The following is a 7,616-nucleotide window of genomic DNA, read 5'->3' as shown; positions in this document are numbered from 1 at the left end:
CACATGGCCATCTCTAAAGGTTTTATGTTTTGAATTTTCTATCATTTTCTATGAATTCTTTTTCAAAAACTGAAAAAGATGACGTCGATGCACCTGGGATGTCTAAAATACGGCACACTTCTATTAAGTTGATAATAGCAGCATGCTCAAAACAAGGCACGTGACTAGTATTTTGGCTCACCCACACCCGTCAGCCCAATATATTCAAAGTGGGTGAAGAGCGACAGACGTGACCGGTATGAAAATAGCAGTCGCGTGTCTCCATTGGTGCGCGCTACCGGCATATTACGAAACTAAGTACATCTGGGGGCCACCTAGTAGTCGTGTGCCTTTCTGTCTGCTATGCTGCCACGTATGAGTATATCAGTTACGTGTCCCCCGGCTACTAATATCAGCTGCGTGTGTTCAGATGGGTCTGCTGTTAATGGTTGTGCCCCTATAGCGTTTTCCCTACTAGTGTACTGACATCCCAAAATTACTGCCAACAGGTGGCGCCACCCATAACTTTGTCCAGCCCACTTCTTGTTTTTTGGGAGTTTATTGGGCTCCCGACACATGCATGCCGCGTAACACTGAAAAAGGAAGACGGAAGCGGACATGGTGTTTTCACTACTAGGGAAAGCCTTATCCTGGCGCACCAAAATCACTTATTATGGCTGGTGGGAACATGCCGGTGGTAACATTTTATCGCCAACGTTATTTTTTCAAAGATTTAAAAAAAGTCCAATCTAAATCTAGGTCGAGTTCTAGGTCGTGGCCGTGGCCCCTCTATCACCGTGGTCGTCGCTGTCACCATGGTTGTCACTGTGGCCATGTTCGTTGGAGTGAGAGGAGGTGGTTGCGGGAGTGAGAGGAGGTAGTCGCGTCGGAGAAGCTCACCAGAGGGAGGTCGGCCAGAGGCAGAAGCTCGTCGGAGGGAGGTCGAGGAGGTGGTCGCTGGTGAGTAGCTTGAGAAGGTCCTTGTCGGAGGGAGGGAGATGAAGGAGGAGAGGTAATAAGGTAGAAGAGGAGTAGGGAGAAGGGAAAGTGGAGGGAGGAGAAGAGAAGGTGGCCGGAGAAGTGAAGGAGGAGGACGAGAAGTGAAAGAGGAAGAGAGAGGTGAAGTGAAAGAGAAGGAGGCTGGTTTGTGCAAATATATGAAAGGTTATCTCAGGTGTACCAACTATATGGAGGTGCGTTGACGGTATTTTTTTCTTTATTTTTTATTTTTCATCAAATTTTTCATCCTCCAAAAACTCCTGTTTCCGTTTTGAATTTGACGATTCTAAAAAATTTGCTAAATGCATTGAGAGCGTCGCACTCGGATGTAAAACTTTTCTCTAGATACATTTTCATATAGATAACTTTTTCACCGTAGGTTGTCATATGCAACGTAAAATGCCATTTTACCGAACGGCGACGACATTTTGAAGGAAAAAAGTTGAAAATCATATTTGTTAATTTTCCTAACGACTAGAACATATAACATATGGCTATCTCGAAGGATTTTATTTTTTAAAATTTCTATAATTTTCATATATATTTTTCAATCCAAAAAGAAAATTGAGGGGGTGGAGGAGCAAAAACCTAAGCCGCCTTTACCGCCGGGGCACCACTATAGTAGGATACCGGTGGTAATTAATTTACCACCGTCGTCCCACTATAGCAGTGCGTCGGCGGTAACAGGCCTCACATTTTTTTCTCCGCCCCGGACCTGGTCCAACCGTATCCCCGATGCACCCTTTTTTCGCTACGCCGTGAGTATTTATCTATCACTGGCTCTCCAGAAAACTTGCTGCACCGGCAGTATATCGCACCAGCGGACAACAGTTTGGGCACGCCGGAGACAGCACGGCCGGCTATAGTTGTTTTCCTAATAATGTTTGGCAATAGGTCTAAATGCATCTATTATGAAAAATGCACTTTAAATGTATTTCTAAGTGCTGAAACAAATGTGGGTATACATCCGGATATGTTATGTTCATACATGAAATTTTGCGGCGAAAGAGACTTTTTTGTGGGCTGGGTCTCTGATAGGCTATTTTGGAGCAACAAAAAAATATCTTTTTCGCACAAGTTATAAATATTTCACTTTTTGGTGAAATTTATGTGCGGTAATGAAATGTCCGAACGTACATCTAGAATTGTTTTCAGATTTTTTAACATTTTAAAACATATATTTAAAACAGTGGGTGCATCTACACACATACGAGCCAAAAGAGATACACTAGAGTCTACGTGAATGGCACGAGGTGCCGACGTCCGTGCCATACGCCGATGGCCAAATATCGGGGCCGTCTGCGTATGGGCCGGCCAGCCCAGCCCCTCAGCGTATTGATTGTTGGAGATATGCCCAAGAGGTAATAATAAAAGTGGTTATTATATATCTTTGTGTTTATGATAAATATTTATATACATGCTATAATTGTATTAACCGAAACATTGATACATGTGTGTTATGTAAACAACAATGAGTCCCTAGTAAGCCTCTTAACTAGCTTGTTGATTAATAGATGATCATAGTTTCATGATCATGAACATTGGATGTTATTCATAACAAGGTTATATCATTATATGAATGATGTAATGGATACACCCAATTAAGCGTAGCATAAGATCTCGTCAATAAGTTATTTGCTATAAGCTTTCGATACATAGTTACCTAGTCCTTTCGACCATGAGATCATGTAAATCACTTATACCAGAAAGGTACTTTGATTACATCAAACGCCACTGCGTAAATGGGTGGTTATAAAGGTGGGATTAAGTATCCGGAAAGTATGAGTTGAGGCATATGGATCAACAGTGGGATTTGTCCATCCCGATGACGGATAGATATACTTTGGGCCCTCTCGGTGGAATGTCGTCTAATAGCTTGCAAGCATATGAATGGTTCATAAGAGACCACATACCACAGTACGAGTAAAGAGTACTTGTCAGGAAACGAGGTTGAACAAGGTATAGAGATACCGATGATCAAACCTCGGACAAGTAAAATATCGTGTGACAAAGGGAATCGGTATCATATGTGAATGGTTCATTCGATCACTAAGTCATCGTTGAATATGTGGGAGCCATTATGGATCTCCAGATCCCGCTATTGGTTATTGGTTGGAGAGAGGTCTCAACCATGTCTACATAGTTCGCGAACCGTAGGGTGACACACTTAAGGTTTGATGTCGTATTAGTAGATATTGAATATATGGAATGGAGTTTGAAGTTTTGTTCGGAGTCTCGGATGGGATACAGGACATCACGAGGAGTTCCGGAATGGTCCGGAGAATAAGATTCATCTATAGGAAGTCATTTTATAGTTTGAAAATGATTCAGTGCATTTATGGAAAGTTCTAGAAAAGTCCGGAAGAAATCACTATGGAAGGCGGAGTCCTGGAGGGACTCCACCTAGCTTGGCCGGCTAGCCCTAGGGGGTGGAGTCCCAGGTGGACTCCACCTATGGTGGCCGGCCACCCCCTCCCAAGGAAAGGTGGGAATCCCACCTCAAGTGGGAATCCCACCTTGGGTAGGTTTCATGTCATATGGAAGGTTTTGGTTTGGGGTCTTATTCGAAGACTTGTAGACCAACTCTTGGGTGTTCCACCTATATAATGAGGGACAAGGGGAGGGGCCGGCCACCTCAAGCCAAAGCCTTGGCCGCACCCCATAGTGGCCGACCACCCCCTCTCCCAAACCCTAGCCACCCCACCTCCTCCACCTCTCCCGCAAACGCTTAGCGAAGCTCCACCGGAGATCTCCATCGACACCGCCACCACGCCGTCGTGCTGCCGGGATTCAAGGAGGAGCTACTACTTCCGCTGCCCGCTGGAACGGGGAGAAGGACATCGTCTTCATCAACACCGAACGTGTGACCGAGTACGGAGGTGCTGCCCGATTGTGGCACCGTCAAGATCTTCTACGCGCTTTTGAAAGCTGCAAGTGATCGTCTACTGCAACAACGAGAGCCTCCTCTCGTAGGCTTTCAAAATCTTCAAGGGTTAGTCTCGTTCATCCCCTCGTTGCTCCCATCTTCTAGATTGCATCTTGGCTTGGATTGCGTTCTCGCGGTAGGAAATTTTTTGTTTTCTATGCTACGAATCCCTACATTGATGCCATTGGCGTATGTATGGCTACGCCGATGGTGCCCCTCGGCGTATACCTGGCCATCGTCGTAGCCCTGAGTAGACAACCCAGCTTAGCCGTGCCCTGACGGCCATGTAACGGCGTCAGACTTAAGCCGAGGGGCACCGTTGGCGTAGCCCACGCCCATTTTTTTTCTCCCGCTAGATGACGTCACAGTCAATGCCTATGCCGAGGGGTACCGTCGGCATTGCCCACGCTATTTTTTTTCTTTTTCCCGCCCAATTTGCTCCAAACTTTCTCACTCTTTCTCTCCCGCCCTTTTCCTCCCGCCAAGTTTGTCCCACCGTTTATGTCCTGCCATTTCTCTCTCGCCATTTCTCTTCCGCCCTTTCTCTCCTACCAAGTTTTCCCGTTGTTTTCTCCCACCCAGTTTTCCCACCATTTTCTCCCACCCATTCTCTCCCGCCATGTTTTCCCGTCGTTTCAACCTCTCGCCTCCCTACATATAGACATGTCTTCTCCTCCAACACAACACCACCAGCAGCTCAACAAGCCAACCTAGAAGGTAGGGAGCTTCGTCCCCATGTCCGGAGGAAAGGGTTGGAAAATCTCCTGTGGAGGAACTTCACGAAGATGTCGTTGGTGCACACGTCTTAAGACATCTTCGGAAGTTCCGCCTGAGAAAAATTTCCCCGCAAGCCCATGAAAGTCTCCATCTCCTCTAACCATGTTGGGGAAAGAGTTGGCAAATCTCCCGTGGCGGAACTTCTCGAAGATGTCGTTGGTGCATATGCCCTAGGACATCTTCGGAATTTCCGCCTAAGAAAAATTTCCCCAGAAGCCCGTGAAAGCCTCCATCTCCTCTAACATTATTGGGGTAAGGGTTGACAAATCTTCCGCGGTGGAACTTCTCGAAGATTTCATTGGTACATCATGTCTACGCATGTTTTGGTCATAGATAATTTGGCATGTACTAATGTTTGTTTTTATGTGCAGCAATTGATCATTTCCTCCGGGGACCAAGGTACACCTGCCAAACTGCATGCTTGGAGCTATGATTAGAAAGTACTGGACGAGAAAGTACTATCCCCTTGGCTCGATCCCCGCTGGCCCGAAGAAGCTAGCCACTAGTCTGCCCCTGGCGTAGGCTTCCGGACATCTACTGAGTCCGTGACCACCATGTTTTGGCTAAGACATATTTTCTCGAGCTTCGTTCATATTTGATGACCCAAATGTGCTAACTCATGTCTCTCACAATTGTTTTATGCATGGTTGAAGCATTTTATCGTGTGTCGACCGGGGATGAGGAGACGGCGGAGATGATCGACTTTGCGGAAGGCTTGTGAGAAGTTGACACCGCAGGTGTGGTACAACCAAAAGGTCACAGCCGCTAGTCATTTCTGGGGGCTGAGAGAGGCGAGAGGGTCCACAAGGACGACATTGTCAGTAAGAATCCTAAGCCCCGGTACGCGATGACGGTGGATGACTACCTGTCGGGGAGTAAAATATCAATGAGATTCTACATTCCTGCTAAGTTGCAATCGCATTATATTGAGTTCAGTATTGCATTTTCAGATTATCCCCGAGTGGGTTGAGCGGCATGCCGATGCATGGGAGGAGGAGGTTAGGACGAGGCGGCTCGGGCATGATGAGGACTTCACAGTCATGGCGAGGCGGAACGCGGAGAATCGAGGCGACAGTGGCACACACTGCGCGGGAAACTGCAGCTATGAGTGCTGCGAGGGGAAGACTGTGTGTATACATTTATTTTCAATCATGGTAATCCTTGATACGCATAACATTTCTTTTCGCGATGCAGAGGCCAAGGCAGAACCCGGGGAGGTGATTCTTGACGTCCAGTGACATAGGCATCCCCAATGGGCCTGCCGAAGATGGTACCCGGGGTTTCCTGAAGGCCCACGACTCGATGAATATGAAGATTCGGAAGCCCAAGTTAGTATTAAGGAAAGCTAGAATTGTATTAGGAAATACATACTTGTAATCTTACGGGAGGAGTTGGAAACCCTCCCGAACTCTCTAACTTGTGTATTATGAATCCCTCGACTCCACCTCCTATATAAGGGGGAGTCGAGGGACAAAGAGAGCATCGATTCATTGTTTCACGCAACCCTAGTTTTCACATCGTCGAGTACTTTTCGGCTGAAACCTTCGGGATCTACTTGCCCTCTACTTCCGAGTAAAACCCTAGTCTACAATCTGTAGGCATTGATAAGTTAATCCCTTGTCAATTGGCGCCATCTGTGGGAATTAGAGGTGTCAAGGATCTGATCTCGATGGCACGTTCAAGATCGTCGACTTCGTCAACTGCAAGCAACGCGATGGACAGAGGTAAACAGATCGAAACTGGTCTAGTTGATTTTATTCCTCACCCGTCCTCCCGTTTGGATGCATGTGCGTATCTGGAGGAGCCCATGGAGATGACGTTCGGAAAGTTCCACTTCCGCGTCGAGAAAGAAGGAGCGTATCGCCTCGAAGTTCCGATCTCGTCGGGATTATCAGCGGTCGATCCCGATTTTTCGAGTTCAGCATCGTCAACCGAGTCAGGCGATGAAGAGATTTCGTCGCCACGCTTCATCAGCACTATGGCAAGTGAAAAACTCGCCAGGATCTTCAGCGACATGTCTTTCGAGTCATCTGCGGACTCCGATATAAGCAATGACTCAAGCAACATCGACGGCTTCAACTTCATCGACAGATCCATTATTGTTGGAGAGGTCTTCACCAATCCCTATGATGGTGTCACCAAACCCAACAAGGTTCAGTATCCAAGATATCATCAGATTTATGCCATTGGAGAACCAAGTCGTGAACAGGAGGAGACATCAGATGCTTTCGACGATTTGGGAAATCCATACATCGATCCCGCTGACCTTAGGCGGGGTTTAGGCACTAAATATGTCGGGCCTACACCGCGTTTAAGGGTTCAAATTCCACAAGAAGCGTGGGATAGAGCCGCAAGAGCTATGGATGGTACAGAACCAATGACTACAACGGCTACGTCAGAAGAATTGCAAGCATACCAATATAGACTCGCCCGTGTTGGAAGAGAATTGGAAAAACAGACAGCTGCTCTGAATAGAAGAAGGGAGGCAGCTTCCGCGTCAAGTAGGCGAAGGGCGGAGTTAAGCCGACAATCAGGAAATTCGGGAGATAGTCACAGAGAAGCTCGAAACAGAGCAAGATCTCGGCTGCAAAACATACCTGAGGCCGACAGAGAAAATCTGGTTCAAAACCTCGACATGTCCTTTATGTCGATAGACACAAGGGGGAATATTATCCCTAAGACACCGGAAGCTGGGTATATGGCGATGCAAGCCTTCATCCTCGCATCCAAGCCACCTCCCGGAGATCCAAGAGAAGCATTGTACAATATGGCCATGGCAGGAGTTGGAGCCACGGGAATGGCGTTTGTAAATTCACCTCCCGAAGGATCAGCAAGGCAAAATAGTCCACGACCTACTGCAGCAGCACCAGGTCCCGAGAGAACAAGTGGAGCAAGAGACACAGCAACACAAGCACGGGTGGACAGAGCACGACAA

This window comes from Lolium perenne, chromosome 5 (genome assembly GCF_019359855.2).
Source record: "Lolium perenne isolate Kyuss_39 chromosome 5, Kyuss_2.0, whole genome shotgun sequence".
NCBI classification, from domain to species: Eukaryota; Viridiplantae; Streptophyta; class Magnoliopsida; order Poales; family Poaceae; genus Lolium; species Lolium perenne.
The sequence above is the reverse complement of the archived record's forward strand: the minus strand, read 5'-3'. Positions refer to the sequence as shown.